Source organism: Hyperoodon ampullatus, assembly GCF_949752795.1.
Source record: "Hyperoodon ampullatus genome assembly, chromosome: 16".
Classification (NCBI taxonomy): domain Eukaryota; kingdom Metazoa; phylum Chordata; class Mammalia; order Artiodactyla; family Ziphiidae; genus Hyperoodon; species Hyperoodon ampullatus.
In genome coordinates, this window is record NC_136929.1 from 68,897,287 (window position 1) to 68,915,350 (window position 18,064).

The 18,064-nt window shown below is 40.0% G+C and overlaps 1 protein-coding gene across 5 annotated transcripts in view; it reads left to right on the forward strand.

Moving 5' to 3' along the window:
- Positions 1–18,064, forward strand: part of STARD13 (StAR related lipid transfer domain containing 13) — a gene marked incomplete at both ends in the record, with an annotated part of 396,567 nt that overhangs the window by 287,726 nt on the left and 90,777 nt on the right. Inside the window, one exon of one of the 5 annotated variants that reach the window (XM_079721598.1) lies at positions 5,636–5,771. The exons of the other annotated variants lie outside the window; for them this stretch is intronic. Of the gene's footprint in view, positions 1–5,635; positions 5,772–18,064 lie in introns of those variants that run through there. 5 annotated transcript variants of the gene reach the window in all.

An 18,064-nucleotide genomic window follows, 5' to 3' on the forward strand; every position in this document is an offset into this window, starting at 1 on the left:
CTGCTGAAAAGTAGAGAGACTCCAGTTCACAGATTCCTGTGACTCCATTTCAGAGAAAGCAGTTGAGGGCCATATGCACCAAGGGCCAGACTGCCTGGCTGATTTGCAGGCTGAGTGCAGCATTTATCCAGACATTTTAATAACTGTCTGTCTTTAAAATAAAAATAACTGACTGTCTTTTTTTTTTTTTTTTTTTTTTTTTTGCGGTACATGGGCCTCTCACTGTTGTGGCCTCTCCCATTGCGGAGCACAGGCTCCGGACGCGCAGGCTCAGCAGCCATGGCTCACGGGCCCAGCCGCTCCGCGGCATGTGGGATCTTCCCAGACCGGGGCACGAACCCGTGTCCCCTGCATCGGCAGGCGGACTCTTAACCACTGCGCCACCAGGGAAGCCCTGACTGTCTTTAAAGATGCACTTTTATTCACCTCCCTGCAGTCAGAATCCTGTCTCTTTGTCTTTATTAGAATTGGATTACAAAATGTAGAGAGATCAGAAATGGTACATTTAAGAATAAAATTGAAAAAAAAGGAACCAGTTGGGGTTAATGTCCTGTACAAAGACGCAGCAGCTGAGGCTGTGGTTTCTCAGGATGCTTCACTTGCTATGTCAGAGACCACAGTATGAAATCATACAGACCATTTGTATTAGAGCTCGTCAACAATGCTTTCCTAGCAACAAAGTGTTAGACGGACCTTAACTTTCCTACAACGTTAATATGGGCTTTCTTGGATTCAGTTATCATGGGTGTGGCTATGGTCTACAATCATGTAGCCAGACATAGGTACGGTTTATCTTCTCTGTAGTCCTGTGACATTGTTCCAAAGAGGCATTGATTTCAGATATTATCAGCATAATATTTCATCTTACAAATCATAGCATTTTAGAGTGCTAAAAAAGACCTCATTTTATTGGTGAGAAGATTGGATCAGGGAGGTTAAAGTGTTGTGCCCAAGGTCACACAGCTAGCTGGTCACCTTGATCATTTTATTTGGCATCTCTTGACTCTGGAGCAAAAACTTGTTCCATGAAAGTCTTTGATTTCTATAGACTCGCTCTCTCTCTCTCTCTCTTTTTTCCTAATTTCCTGAATATATACTTTTTTTCCAAAAAAAAATTTAAAAGGCAATTTTTATAAACCCCCTGGAAACAACAATAGCTGGACTATGACTAAGCAAACAGTTTTTTCAAATTAAATTCAAGACCTTCAGAATTACTTAGCTTACTATCTAATAATCAGTGGTGAGCCAATCATCAAAGCTTCCCAAAGAAAAGTACACTTAAAAAGTTGAAAATCATGTATATAGTTTTTTTTTTAACATGGCTTCATTTTAGTAACTATTTATGTCATAAGTTATTGAAATAAATATACCTTGTAAATTGCAAAATTCCAAAGTCTTTTTGAGTATAATAATACATTGGAGTAACACTGTGTTTGTTTGTTTGTTTTGAATTCTTGGATTTTTTTAGAAGAGTATGCTATTTATATTGAGCACATTGAGAAATGAGTGCAATATTGCAACTGCATCCTCTATTTTTGGTCTCTTATGGTGGTGATGCTAAGAGCCACAGGCTTAAAAACATTTAGGGTTTTGCTCTCGTGCCTATCTCAGTAAATCTTTAAAATATTTGTTAAATAAAACAAGTTCAGGGCAAATTGAAGCCCAAACAGCCATCCCTTAGCCACAATGAACTTTAGCCAAATATTTACTCATAGATGAAATGTGAACTTACTGGGTGATCGCAGGGTACCTAGTACAGTGAAAAGCTTGTTTTATCCCAGAGGGGGTTGGGAAGCTAAATTTTAAAATAACATAAATCTAGAGTTAGATTTGGCATCATCATTTTTGCAGTAGTATTTAAAGTGATTTACAGTGGGTTGAAGTTGAAAAAGAGGTGAGCCTTAAGGTGGTCATTTTAGTCAATGACCGTCATTGAACTCCTGCTCAAAATCCAGAATACCGAAGACAGGACAAAAACAGGGAGCAAAGGGTGCAGAGAACCATTCTACAGATGGGAGAGGAATTGAGCCAAGCAAAAAAATTGTACTTAGAAAGATAAAATTGAGAACGGTGTCAGCATTTCTGACTTGAGAAATAGCTAAGAACTGGGCACTATCCATAATAAGGGCACCAATATACAGTAGGAAAGACAAACAACAGGTTCTATCCTTGTTAGAAGGAGGCTTGTATACAGCAGCCAGGTAATCAGATACCAGTGTCCTGGAGTACTAGTGCTAGACTGGCCATCCAGGTGCCAGCCAGAGGACTGTGTTTGTTTGGGTAATTTGAAACGATGGCTTATAGCTGGAGTTCCTTCCTTTCTGTCTTCCTCCCTTCCTTCTTTTCTCCCTCCCTCCTCCCTTGCTTCTTTTTTTATAACTAAAAATCAGTTATATCTAGCCATTAAATATTAGTGTTAAAAGTCAAAGCTACTTCAGAGATTCCAACCAAATTATAAATGTACCTGCTATCACCTCTTGTGAATATACTAAGAAATTTTTAAAATCTTGATTTGTAACTCTTCCTTATGATTTCTATGAGGCATCAAGCTATTTCTGATGTTAATTTTTAAACAATAAAAAGAAAGGAGATGGAACATTTTTGAATGACAAAAAAGAAACATAAATACAAGGTGTGGAATCATTGGCATCTCCTGGACAGGACCTAAGCATCTGTCCTGGCATCTAGTCACAATTAGTCTAAAAAGGAAACACCAAATGTCGCTTCATAGTCTTGAACCTAGAAATCAAGTTTAGCCTGAAAATAAATACAAATATGTAAGGGATTTATGGGTTTTGTTATTAACGCAAAGGATTTTACCGTGTGTCACTTTCACGGACTCATGGACTAGTCTGAGGGGGGCAAGAAATTTCTTTATGGAGAGAACATGGAGCCAGGAAACCTTCCCACAGTCAGCATCCCTTCATTAAAGTCTGGATAACCCCAGACTGCTTTTTAAATGCCTTTGATTCTCTAAAACTGATGAGCAGTGAAATAAATCTGTTCAGTCAACTGAGATTGGGTTTATTTTCGGGGTGAGGGGGGTAGGTTGAGGAGAAGGGACAGAATTGAATCCTTTTCAAAAGAAACTGTTTCACTATCTTAGTTTGTGGTGCGTATTGAAAGTTAGATGCTTTCCATGAAAACAAAAATGGACATAAAAGGCAAAAGAGGTTTTTGTTTTTGTTTTTGTTTTGCGGTACACGGGCCTCTCACTGTGGTGGCCTCTCCCGTTGCGGAGCACAGGCTCCGGACGCGCAGGCTCAGCGGCCATGGCTCACGGGCTCAGCCGCTCCGCGGCACCTGGGATCTTCCCAGACCGGGGCACGAACCCGTGTCTCCTGCATCTGCAGGCGGACTCTCAACTGCTGCGCCACCAGGGAAGCCCGACAAAAGAGTTTTTGAGTGATATTTAGAGTGAAGTTGATTATGTGTGTGTAGGAGCAAAGCATCCCCAGAAGCTTTTCTCAGAATTAACTTTTTGTGTGCATTTTGATTTTTCATGTGTATACTCTTATGACTCATTCAACATTCATTATTCCATAAACACTGGCCAGATACCTGCTCTTTTCCAGGCATAAGGGGATGCTCTTTTCCAGGCATAAGGGGATACTCTTTTCCAATCATGGGGGATTCAATGTCAAATAAGGCAGAGGTTCCTGTCCTCAAAGTGTTACAGTCTCAACCAACTAAAATTATGTTTCCTATTCACATTGAGGACACTCTGCACCAGACATAGGCCAACTGAGGCTCTCCTCACTCAACATGAAGCTTCCAAGGTCTCCTGGGCACTGGCACATCCACTGGTGGATGGAGAAGGACAGGGGGAGGTAGATCACATGGCAGGTGCACCCACATGCCTTCCCATGTGTTTGTTAAATACTTAGCTTATCTCTGCTGTAATATTATTTTTAAATTCTTAATTAAAAAAAACTTTATCATAGTAAAAATATCCTTTTAATACAAAACTGACCTAGAAAGCTGATTCATATACTACGTCCAACTTATTAATATTAATGACAAATAAGGAGGGGGGTCTCAATAGAATAGATGCCTGTACAACCACTTATTTTTAAGCAGGTCTCAGATTTGCCCCATCAGACTTTTCATAGATGTGAGGTTGATGAATTTGCTTTTTATTTCTTTTACCCTCCATCCTTTCTGAAGTTGTGCGTAAGCAGTAGAACGGTGAAGAATGGAATCAGGATTTTGGAGGTAAATCAAGCAGTAAAAAATGCACAACTCAGATCATTACTGTGATAACGATCGTTTATCTCCTAAAAAAAACAGTCGGCAGTGCTCAGCAACTCACTCTAATATGGAAGGAGAGGGACTCCTCTGCCCTCTGCCTGCCTTCCAGGCAGCCCTCTCCCTCCCAGTCCTTCTCATTGCAGTCCTTCCCAGCCTCCACCCACCCCCCCCAGTTTGAGGCTGTTACAGAAGGGGAAGTTCAGCCACAAGTTTAAAGGACAGGAAGTGATTCATGATTCCCGCAGGGGTCAGGTGAGTGGGTAGTGAGGGAAGGCTGGGAGAGAGAATTCCAGATAGAAAAGTAACCCAGATGGCAGAGTGACCAGGGCTGGAATTTCAGAAATGACAATGACATCAGCATTAGGGATACTCCCCCACTTTCCCAGATGAGCATCTCCAAGCACTGCTGTGAATTGTTTCCCTTCTATTTTCACAGCATGATTGGAAACAAAGAGGTATCAATATGAAGCCTAAAATGAGTGAGTGTAAATCCTTGGAGCAGAGTTTCATAGGATGTTTCTGGCAGAATTTTTTGGTAATTTAGCGCTGTCTGGGTTTTGCTAATAGAAACCATTATGCCAAAGAGAATTTTAAAACCTCGAATTCGGTAAACCTAAGGGGTATGGATTTGTTTTTGTTTTTGCTTTCTTTGCTGTTTGGGGACTATTAACTTCAAATTTGCTAATACCATTATTGTGTTATAAAATAAGTGACATTATGGAATATGTAATTAACAATATACTGTTTAGACTCTAACTAGAAACCACACTTGACAGAGAGGAGCAGCGTAGAGCTTAAAGCAGTTATGAACATGAATCTGTTAGTACCTACAGGATATATGAGGGTACTTTTTGTACCAAGAATGAGGAAGTCTTTTAGAAACATCATCTTTGCTACTTGTTGTCAACTGTGGAATGTTTTTAAACTGTACTTATGTTCTTTAAGGACAAATAAAAGATTTGGAAGTTTCAAGCAAAAGATTAACCACTGGAATCGTAACTCTTGTGCTCTTCCTTCATGAGTAGAGAGTTCTGTTTGCTACTAAAGGACTGTTGATAATGTGAGTAAGTGGGACATACTCCCCCTTAAATTTTGTTCTGTTTAGGGGTTTGAGTCATAAGAAAGCATGTGGTTCTTTCTGTTCCAAATGCAATCCTGTCTCCCTTTCGCTGTACTTTGAGGCTGTGATGCAAATCCATGGTGTTCCTTTTTTAATGTGAATGAAAACAGTGGGGAAAGGAAGTGTGGAGGTTTGGAATTTTTGCTGATGCTTCACAGGTCACCCGGGAGCAGTGAGGTTCTTCCTCTCTGTCCATGGCCGGAAGCATGAGAAAGGACTGTCATTTACTCCTCGCTGTAAATTTCTTGAGCCTCTGTGCTGGAAGCTTCCTCAGTTTGTACCGCAAACATTAATCAAGCCCCTTTGGGGTGCCGGGCACTTTGCTGGCACAGGATATGCAAAGGCCGTGCCTGTGGAGGGAAACAGAAAAGCAGAATAAACCAAAAATTCCAGTGCCAGGGTAAGTGCTGGGCCAGAGGTACACAGAGGGTGCCAAGGAGAGATGGGGAGAACCTTACCTTACCTGTGTGGCAGGAAGCGGGTGGTCAGGAAGGCCTTGGCAGAGAAGGTAAAACTAGAGCTGAGAATTAAAGAAATAGAGGGGGAAGGAAGAACAAGGATTAGCGAGTCAAATCAAGTGGGAGAAAGTCATTCTAGATTTAGGAAAAGCACCTGCAGGGAACAGAGGACAGGAGTGGCGGGAAGCTGCAGTTTTAAGGAGCTGGGAGTTAGTACTGCTGGCATCCAGGGCACGTGCCCAGTTGAGATGCAGAAGGACACGCCGGGGACTCACGCTGAGCTCAAGAATCGTATGCTGTCCTTGGAAGTTTGCATTTTACTTTGGAAGGATTTAAGAGTCCTGAAGGATATTAAGCAGCAGAGCACGTGATCAAATTTGGGTTCTATCTCTGAAGCTATCTTTGAAGGATGTTGGCTGCGTTCCTTAATAAAATGCACAACTTGCCTTCAGAACATGAGATCTTCTGCTATTTTATAGAAATACATTTAAGAAGGTCTTTGTTTCCAAGCCAGCATCTTATGTTGCTGAGCAGAGATTCTACCTCCATCCTGTGATCTAAGCTCAACCAACCGTCAGCTGTCCATTGCCTGTGTGTCTCTCAGTTCGTTCTAGTCAAACCCCTGGGTCCAGTGGTGTCATCCTGTCTCGAATGGAGTTGGCATTTGCCCAAACCCCACATTTTCTAGTGTTCAGGGAAGCTGTTATTAAAAAATAAGATAAATCTAATGATAAATCATCTCTCTAGAAGTGAAATTTCTCTTTTAAATTTACATTTGAGTCCCTTCATCCCCCCAGAATGTCCACGATGGTACATCTCAGAGCATCGGTTTTCTTAAAATTTGAGGGAAAGCTTTTTGTAGTAAAATAAGGGAGGGCATGTTTTATTCGTCCTCTATATAGGTAGAAATGTGAAATAAATTCATGGAGGACATCTGTTTATTGTCTTCTGCCATTTGAGTACGTCAGTGGGGAAATGTGAAAAGTACTCATTTCAGTTGTTAATAAAAGCTCCAACTTTTAAGTGCCTGCTCTTTGTCAATTTACGTAATTCGTTTTGTCCAACATTTGTAAACACAAAGTGAAGTCCAAAGCCTTGTGCCAGGGGCCAGAATTGCAGCGGTACACAAAATACCCTTCCTTGTTCTGGAGTTTCTCTCACATCCTTCCAGCTGATCTGAATTATATCCATAACATTATGCACATTTTCTGGATGAGGAAACGGAGACTTTGAGATGGAATGAGGTTTGTTCAGGGACCCCTACAGTAATCCCATGCTCTATGCTGCTCTTCACTGCTACACTCTGGTGGGGGGGGGTTGATCTCAACTTGCTGTCTTCCTTCCCATATCTGTTCCGTCCTTTGCTTTATCCATTAAAGGATTTCATCCTTTTCCCCAGGTTACTTTCCTGTGTCTAGAGATGAGCAAGGGCCAGTAATCCTCACCATCATAATCAGTCACCAGCCATACCCATGTATGAGCTTGTCTTTCTGTTAGTTATTGATGGTAGCCATAACAGCTACAACCACCACAAATTGTACTGAGTCTCTACTGTTTACAAGTTCACTGTGCTCAGACTTTAAGTCTACTAAGAGATGACCATAATAATAGGTCAAATAACAATTCAAGATAGCCAGGGATCATGGAAGGATAGAGACCGTAAGTGTTAGAAGGGTTTAGGGAAGGCTTCCTGGAGTAGGTGTCCAACGAGCTACCTTTTCCAGGAAAGAGAAGGTCTAACTAAGAATAAAGGGGAGGGTCTTCTAGGCAGACCCAACTAAATCTAGTGCCCAAAAGAAGGTCACCTCAGTATATCACACATTTTCCCTCTGCTCCTGAGAACCAGAATAGTCGTGGCTGGGTGTAGTTACATTTAAAGAGAGGGGATTGCTGTACTCCATTTCTCTACTCTAGTGTGTAGAGAGGCATTATTCTGCTCTGACTGAAAGCATACCCACTTCCCCAGGGGTGCCACTGTGGACTGACGGGATGATTCCCTTGGAGGAGTGAATGGGACAGCCTCGGGGAGCTGGGTGTCCTCCAAGGCATATGCAGGGAGATCTCAGGGGGTCCAGACTGAACTCGCCTCAGATCTGCTCCTGAGGGCACCTAACCCTTTTTGCACATCTCCAGAACTACCCTCCTTCTCCCAGAGTCGTCTAGATTGGCAATGACTCTGGACCAAATCTGACTTCCCATTACTCTTCCAAATCCACATCTGGAAGACCTCTAAGCTTCATGAGATTTCATGTCATTGATTTGTTATTGATTAAGACTGGGGCTGGCACTTAGCCCATCCTCAGCTCCAGCAACAGTAGCAGCAGACTTAAATGAAATAGAACGGGAAGGTATGAAAACCCAGCATGTGCCCCTCAGCCCCCTCCAGTCAAACCAGGAAGAAAGAAAGAGAGCAGGAGAGCTTTTTCAGGGCCAGAGGTACCTTCGCCAAAGACCTTTGACCCGCAGTATGTGCAGGTCCTTTGCTGGGAATAAATAAAAGGAGCAGCGGTCCATCCTGATTTGGGTTGAATGCAGAGCAATGCTGGTGAAAGATGGGTACTCAAGGGACACCTGGAACAGAAGTGGAGCTTCTCAGCTCCTCCACATTCAGCGCATTTATTTAAGGAGGCTTGCATTGAACACGCACTGGGTTCAAGTGCGCTGCCAGGCACTAGAGGTGCAAAAAGTGCATCAGGCAGCCTCTGCCCTTGAAATGCTTGTAGCCTAATGGGGAGACAGACGTATGACAAGAACATTTCAGTCTAACCTCGTAAGGACTATAATGTACCAAAGTCCAGAGAGAGACAAGCTAACCTGGGATTCAGGAAGTGATGTCTTAGCTGAATCTTGATAGAAGACAAATGAATAAGTCAGGAGAAAAAGAAATAGGAAGAATGGGAGAGACAAAGGAGAAGAAACAACCCAAGGGCAAGCGTGGAACGTGAAACAGCACCATGGGACTGACAAACTCCCTGCCATTCCAGTACCTGGGCCCAAATTGGGCCGTGAGCCCCTGGAAGTAGGCAGAGGCCAGGTGAGGGAGGGCACTGTGGGCCAGGGTAATGGGCTGGTACTTTGTTCTTTGGGTGTCAGGGAGGCATGAAGGAATCCTAAGGAGAATGATCATACCTGTGTCTTAGAGAGGTCAGGAAGGCAAGAACTGAAGCAGGAGCACCTGTTAGGAGTCTGTTGCAATAGTCAGGACATGAGGATGCTCTAAATTAAGGCAGAGAGAATGGAGGTGGGCCAATAGAAGTCGGAGAAATACATTTAAGAGGGAAACTAAGCAGGTCTTGGGGTTGAGTTTGTGAGAATATGAGGAATTCAGGAGAGGAAGGAGTCTAGGAAGACCAGTTGTCAGACTCTTGGAACTGGACTCAGTTTATTCACTGATTTAACCAGATGCTTCTCATATAACAGAGTGTCATCTGAGGCAGTGTTCTTTAAACTGAGGGTAATGAAGTCAGCTAATGGGTATACCCAGCAATTTTTAATAGAAGAGAACAGAGCAGAATATGTCAGATGGCATTGCATATATATAAAGAGTTATTATTGTTTTGTGAAACTTTGTTTCAGTCTCTGAGTATGAGTGTGTATGTACATGCTCACAACTATTAGTAGTATATTTATTTCTAAAGACTGTGGTCAAAACATTTGAAAGTCTTATGATATTCTTTTTCTATGCTCATGTCTGGTTATTTTCAAGTATGAACGAATATATCCCAATCTGGTTTGTTGATCTTAAAAAGGGAGAGTGATTCCTTTGTGAAAAAACAGGAAAAGCTTTTCACGCTGTTATTCTTCCAAGACTAAATCTTGCAGTAATCTCTGGACTAGGAATTCCAAAGGATTCCATGCAGAGGGAAGGGAAAGGGATCGGGCCCGTAGGAATGACTCTCCCAGTCCGTGCTGGGACTGTGTCAAATGCCCTGTCCTTCCCTGTCCTTCAGAAAACATAGGCAACATTGAGATCTACAAAGACAGTGCTGCCCAAGGATATAAAACCTTATTTTTTACAGGGTTTTACTGTTTGCAAAGTACATTCACAATACATGTTCCCATATTTACAATAGCCCTGTGACTTCAGAGGGAACTCATGTATCTGAAAAATGTTTTAGGTGTTTATTGGCCTGTAAATATTTAAAACTATAAATATTGAATATTTTCCTCTTAATATAGCCCTTCACTCTTTTAGTCAACATTCATTTGCAAAGCTCTGGGCTAAGAACTGGACATGCAAAGATACAGCCTGTTTTCCAATCTGGTAATGTGTACCTGCAATATTATAATTTAAGAGGATATAAAAATCCACATATTTATTTAAGGATGCTTGCAGTTTTACCTGTGATATGTTTACAGAATATATGTGCACCTATATGTGTGTGTGTGTGTGTGTGTGTGTGTGTGTGAGACAGAGAGAAAGAAATTATTTATCTCACCAAGTTCCAAAATCAAAAATTGATCGTCTACAGGGAACAAAGCAGGAAAAAGCTGGCCCTTTTTTAAGCCTCCAAAGGTGCATAAAGTTTTTGCTTTCTTGGGCTAAATGGGAGTACTTTAGTGGTAAAATAAGTGAAGAAGAATTTGATGAAAGCTATGTAGCCTCAGCAAATAAAGTGCCTATATAATATTTGCATACAAAGAAGTTCCCAGGCCTAAGCTCTTTCTAAAAACCCTGGGTTAAGGACCTTTAGTTTATACATTAGCCTAAGCAAGACAGACTTTATCTCAATTAAAATGTGTGAGTGTGTGTGTGTGTGTGTGTGTGTGTGTGTGTGTGTGTGTGTGTGTGTGTGTGTGTGAGAATATGTACTCACCGGTCCTCGTTTTGGAAAAACAAAAGGTTCAAAGAGGACTGCTTTCTAAATTCTCTCTTCACCATTGGATGTAATGTGAGCAGTCATGAAGCGTTCATTATAATCATTTTAAGCATAAGAGCAAAATATTTCTTTGCTTTTAGATGTAAATGGTTGAAGTATCTGAATGGTATTTGAACTATTCAATAGTTTCCTAGTTGCCTCCTCACAAAGCAGATCCCTGAAAACACACCTGGGATGTTTTGAATAGCGGGAATGACCTTGAGAGGAAGCCTATCTGGGAAACTCGTGCTCTCTTGAGGCCAATGACCTTGGGCTCCACATTAACTCTCAACTTCTCCCCATCCTCAACCCACAGGAAGCCCATATCCCTTGCTCAAGGTTTACTTATTTGTTCTTTTTTTTTTTTTAACGTGGAAAAATAATCTTCTGACAGCATTTCCCTTAATGAAGGCTACATGTCTGATACAGATTTCTTTCCCAGGCCTCTGATGTGTTTGGTATGTTTAAACATATCTTTGCCCTTGAGATCTTCACATACCAAGCACATGATTGCTAATATTTTACTTATTAAACGGTAAGCACATCATAAACTATAATCACAACTATTGTCTTCCCCAATCTGGTGTTCATATCCTGAAAGTAGCAGCTGGTGGAGGCTCTTACTACCATTTTCAAAGTGTCACATTTCATTTATGATTCTCATTACATCTTGTTGAACAGCATTGTATGGTGCAAAGCATGGCTTCTTGTGATACAACATTATTTAACAGAAAGAGTCTAATGAAATCTTCTATAGAATGAAAAAATGAATTGCCTGTTGGATTCTTCTTGTAAGGAGAACCTTTGTGAAGGGTGGGTATTTGGCCCCTGCCCTCCTGTAGGCATGCTGAAATTAATCTATCCAAGGTCATGAGGTAATGAGGGGTGGAGTCAGTGCTTCTAACCACTGTAAGCCATGTTACCTCTTACATCCAGTTAGTCTGGTATGCCTTCAGATAAAGGAACGTTTTCTAAACAAATTGACAGGCTCTTTTTAAAAAGTTAATTCATAAAACTAAGTATGCGCATTCAACAAGAGAAGAAACTTGTTTTATTTAAGTAATAGGTATGCCATTAGTTAAGAGCAAAAGGAAACCAGAACGTATCTTCATTTTGAACTCTCCTTTAAGGCAAAACATTAACCCCGCACAAAAATAAAATTGTTTTGTTCTAAAGAGATTCACTCTTGGTGAATTTGCTAGTTTTCGAATTTGGGTCACATTTTGCTCTTGATTATTTAAAAGGTTTTAGGAGTCTTGTAGACTCCAAATATTCATCTAGTCATTAAAACAAGTTGGGGAGTTTTTCTTTATTTGGTCTAGTTTATTTGTTTTGTTTTGGTTTTTTTAAGTGTAACCTTGAAACTGCAGCAACACCCTTTAGAAAATGCTAATTACATAAAGTTTTGAAATTCATCTTGGAAATTATCTAAATACATATATAGGAGGTCAAAGACAAGCAGAACAGCTGTTACATAAAATCTCCACTTTCAAAATACCAAGAAGGAAGAGGTGGGAACATGGTCCAAGATCTAACCTCAACTTTGAACTTCCTGACTTGTGTTAGTTTAAGATATCCCTGTAGCATCATTTAAACATAGTTCTGGTGTATGAATAAACTTCCACTTGGAATTTCCTTTTTGAAGTCTGCTGAGAATATAAATCAAAGCCATATGAGATGCATCTTAATCCAGAATGTAAAATAATATGAGAAATATCAACCCAGAAGTACGTTTACCAGGATGCACATTCTGGCAAAATTCTTTATTTAGAATGAAAGCCTCCAGAGAACTGGATTTATTATTTTTAACCTATGATTGTGGAAGCCTAAACTGATAAAAGAAGGTGCTTTTTAAAATAATAGCAGTGGGAATGTTATTCAGCCAAGTAGAATGTTTGAGAAGGACATCTGTTGGCATGGAAAGAGGTTCAAAATGCATTGTCAAGTGAAAAAGCAGATTGCAATTTTATTTAAAGATTATATTAAAAAGGTAGTATACTTGGCTTAGATACATGTACACATCTTCCTAATAAAAGAATGAGAGATTACATATATGCCAACAAAATGTTACTCGATCTCCAGATGGTAGAATGAAAGTGATTTTTCTTTCTTTTTCCTTCTTTCTTTCTTTCTTTCAGGTGTTTCAAATCTTAGGTTTAGATTTTGATTCTCTTCTGTTTGATTTCATTTAAGAGGAAATTTTAAGTCACTTTTATCTCTTATTCAACTCTGTTCTTAAGGGAAATAATCCTGTTATACCTGAAATCAGTGAGTATTTGAGCAAACATATTAGTCAAGACCATCATTAATAAAAATTGTTATATGCTCAAAGCTAGTCAGGTAATTAAATTACATTTATATTGTACAAGAGTTAGAGTTGCCTAGACACCCATTTAGAAGTAGTCATGTGTTTACATGACACATAGTTCTGCCATTTCCTACTATGTTCTTAAAGTCTGGAGAGATCCAATTAAGATTTTATAACAATAATTACTGAGGCCCAAAGAATTCTTTAAAATTAGAAGTTACCTACTACCTACAAATTGAACTATTAGAAGATTTTAAAACTTTTATCATGTTTTAAACTTTTAAAACTTTTTTATAGTTTATATAACTTTTTAAAACCAATTTCATTGCATTCATGATATATTTATGGGGTGCTTTAGTTGACTTAATATCAGTAGGCCATGTGGTAGATAACAGTGTGACACAAATCAATAATGTATCACTGTGTTTGATGAAAAAGGGGTGTTCCAGCATACAGGTTGTTTTCCATCTCTTCAGTTGGGAGTTTAATCTCCCCCCACCTTAAATCAGATAAAGCTATTTCAACTACCTGTATTCATTTTAAATTGCTCTCTGTAAGGGATATATAATGTCAGTGTCTATTAATGATTTGCAAAATAGAAATCCCAATATTTAGAGAGCGAACCTCTAAGCTCAGTGGTCTCTTTGGCCTTGAAGAACATGGAGAAAAATGAATCCATAGCTGAAGACCTAATAAAAACTTAATTTCTTGAATCTGCCCTGATTTTCTGGGATAAGTGATGTACCTTTAGAAAATCATTCACAGAACCAATACCACTGCATAAAAGTAGAAAGCATTCCAGAAAACTGGCAAGGACACATTGAAAAATTATCATTAAATATTTTATGCCAGGGCTTCCCTGGTGGCGCAATGGTTGAGAGTCCACCTGCCGATGCAGGGGACACGGGTTTGTGCTCCAGTCCGGGAAGATCCCACATGCCGCGGAGCGGCTGGGCCCGTGAGCCATAGCCGCTGAGCCTGCGCGTCCGGAGCCTGTGCTCCGCGACGGGAGAGGCCACAACAGTGAGAGGCCCACGTACCGCCAAAAAAAAAAAAAAAAAAAAAAAATTATCCCAGTAAATATTTTTAAATAAAACACACACACATACACCATGAAGTTTTTATGTATAGTCAGATAGTAAAATTACACTTGAGTTGTGCACATCTTATCTTGGGATTAAATTAAGCAAACATGAGTTTTGACTGATCCAGGTATTAGAGTTGCTAAAAATTAAATGCACAAAGCCTTGAGTTGAGAGTCAGAAGCTTTGGTGACGTTGTATCTTGCTGTGCCAGCCCTATGAGGAGTGAAAGACATGAATAGGGTCTGTAGGATTCTTGTAGTTATTTTATCCAGACAGATCTGTGCTCCTTCTGATGCCTGCGTGGAACAATTTTCCCTGATATCATGAAAGCTTCTGGTGTAATTGCAGTACCCACAATTATAAAAGAGTTGGGCTAAGCAGCTGGAATAGCAGATAAGCCTTTATAAGTATAGACATCCAGATATATCTGAAAATAGATATAGAAGGGGTTTTATTCCCTAAAGACATGAATAATTTTTTTTTAACATTTAAAGGGTAAGTCTTAAAGCAATATAGGATAGAAGAATACCTGTCCAAAGCCAAGATACCTGACTTCTTAGTGGTGGTAGGACTTGTCCAAAGCAGTTGCTCTTCCCTGGACAAAAAGTCATGGGCATGACACAGTGAATAGACAGGGACCCGTCTGATTCTGGCCATTTGGCTGACCTTGTGTCATGGGTATGACACAGTGAATAGACAGGGACCCTTCTGATTCTGGCCATTTGGCTGACCTTGTGGAAGTTAGAGCTTCTGCTCCTGAGAGCCAGCATCAAGTTAGCTGCCATGGACTCTTATTCTTCACCTTTCCAATAGAAGCCAAAGAAGCCAAGTGAGAGAGAGGAGCCATCTCCAGAATCTTCATACCCTTGTCCCAAGAAAGGTTCCTCAAGATTCTATTATTTTGGTGGGTCAATATGGAGGTGCCTTGGCCAAGGGTGGCAAATTGCAACCCTCTTTCTAATTGTCTGAATCAGTTCTGTGTTCCCCTACCTTGCATTTCAGTTGCATAACTGACTCCATCCCCAAGAGTCTCTCGGGATTTAGTGGTAGGCAGTGGCTCCACAACCTCGCAAGGCTGGGGATGTTCATGTGCTTGTGTATGCATGCAGCCTCCCTGAGAGATACCGCAAGCGCCTGGTGGGAACAATCTGTACCAAATGAAAGGAGAGAATAAAGAGCTACCCTGCCTCATGGAAAACTGGAGTCAAAACAATCTGTTCAGAAACTATTTGGCTAGTAGAACATATATTTTCTGCTTTCTTTTTCCTTGAGATTGATTGCGGGGGTGTGGGGGAGAGGTTTGTGATCTTTGTTCTTGTTTTCATACTATTAGGAATATGAGCATGGAGGATAGTATTTCTGTTCCTTGTTCAGTTGCAACTGAGCTTTTTTCTGTGATGTAAGTGTGTATGTGTAGGTGAGAGAAAAAGTGTGTGTGTTTGTAATGTGTGCACACACACTCATGTGTGCATCCATGTGACAGATGGGCGTGAAAGAATTGTTTACATTTTAACATTTCATACAGGCCAGGCACTGTAGGCAGAGAAGCAGAATTCCAGGCAGAAATTATTATGGAGACTGACTGTGTTCCTTTCTGACACACTAACGGATATGCAGGAACAGCCTCAAGTTGAAATAAAAGTTTGTAGTGCATCCCTATGCTTCATCTATAAAAGGCACAGCTGGCAGCTGTGCTAAATTAGCTTAAGCTAGATTATGCCACTGTAACAAGTTGTCCCCCAAATTGTAGTGGCATAAGGCAACAGAAGTTTATTGCTTGCTCACATAACGTGTCAGCAGCTGCTCTGCTGTGGCTTTGCCCCCTGTGTCATCATTCCAGGACCCAGGCTGAAGAATAGCCTCTGAGACATGCCAGCCTCATGGTCAAGGGAAGGGTAGGAGAGCTGGCAGAACTAGGTGATGGCTTTTGAAGAGTTTTGCTTGAAACTCGCATTCATTGCTTCTGCCCACGTTTCGTTGGCCAGAGTGGGTCATGTGGCCAAGCCGGACATCAGTGGGATGGGAACGTACATGCTTCCCAGTTGGAAGAGAACTGCAAGTTCCCTGGCAGCTGGAAAGAGCAGGGACTCATTAGGAACATATTAGAGTGTGTGTGTGTTTTCATTATAAATTTAGAATTATATAAAATATATAATTTTATTTAGAATTTTAAATTTATGGTTGTGTAAAGTTTATGTATAATTTATGTTAAATATATTAAAATATATAATTTGATTTATAGTCATATTAAAATTTTAATAGTAAACAAATAATAAATTATATATATTATATGTTTTCCGCAAAAAGGCTGAAAAAGAGAGATTAAAAACAACCCTTGAGTGAATAAGAATAGATCTTCTGTTTAGGTATAGAATTTGCTTGATTTTTTTTTCACTCTAATAGAAATTACTTTTAAGTGGCTAGATTTGCTATGAATCCAGCTTGCAGAAGATATTTCACAACCTGAGAAATAAGGCTAGTGTTAAGAATTGGTGATGGAATAGTATGTCTCAGCATGTCTGTTACTCTTGCTTTTAGGAAAACAGTACACATAAACCCAGCCATGATTCCCCATCTTAACTGAGTACAATTAGGTGTCCTGAGGATATATACATCTTCCTATTTCTTTCTTCTATAGTTATATATTAGCTGAGTGCAAGATATTTTCCCACACATCAGAAAAAATGTTGCCTTAAGTATGGGGAGATAAAATGGCTTTTTATCACTTGGTTCACTGATTTGAATGTGCAGAGATTAATAATCTTAAATTTCTAAAATAACCCATACTTTAATTCTATTAGTAACTTAGAATATCATGGAAATAAAATGTTATGCACATTAGAAAATAATTATACTTGGTATACATTTAAGGCTTATTCAGGCCTTTTACACATTGCAATAAATATATTATATAATTCAAAGAATGCAAAAAGATGTATCCTGTTGCCATGACATGGGATCTAAATCAAAGCCTATTGTTACTACAAAACTTGGTGTTCCCTCCTGAACCTGTGCTGAGGGTTATAAAGCCCTCCCGGGGGAAGGATGATGGTGGTAGTGCATGGTCCTACATAATATTAATGCTTGCATCATTCTCGTCCACATATGGACAGAATGGATACTCTGGCACTGGTTTTGACAAATTTGGCCTAGCCTGTGGAATAAATACAGCCTATGGAATAAACACAGCTTCAATAAATAGGGACTTCACTTGAGAAATTTCATCTGAAAACAAAGGAGTCATTTGTCTGAAGAAGTTCGTGAATAATGAAGCTAACTCAGCCGTGCAAACCATCCTAAGCCGACAACCATGAGTCTGTTGAAATGTTAATACCTTGGATATGCTTTAATAGTGATAATTGCGTCAACTGCAGACATCTTGTGGTGGTTGAGTCACCCATAATCTTTCAGAAGCAGTGTGCCCACCATGTCAGCCAGTTTAAATGAAAAAACCAAAACACTGTTCTCAAGCCCACTTTTCTAAATCACATGGAGATCCATGTTGTCTTTTTTTCCCAACTTCTCTTGAGTACTTTTAATGAACGTTTAAGAATGAACGTTAAGAATGTTTAAGACCTACTTATATTGGAGCCAGTTTGTCCATCAAAATTCCAGGAGATTTGTAAGAAGAACATAAATACATATGCCTTAAACTTTCCACAGTAAACCAGGTTCCTTCTAGCCAGCTAATTTTCTGATGATAATGATACTTAATTTGGCCCTAATTTGAATTTTTGGTTTAGAAGAAGAGTGTCCCTTAGAAAGAAGAATATCCCTTTGGGTTAGCTATGGGAAAAGTATTTGCTATGCCGAGAATAACGTAAATTTAAAAAAAAATGTATTTAAATGCTTAGGTAGGAGAACACACTGTTCCGAGCACTTTAGAAGCACCAGTTTAAAAATTCAGTGAGAGAGTAACAAGAAAGGAGGCCTGCAAACCTGGGCGGTAAATTTGCTGCGCTCAGTGTAACTCCTTACTTGAC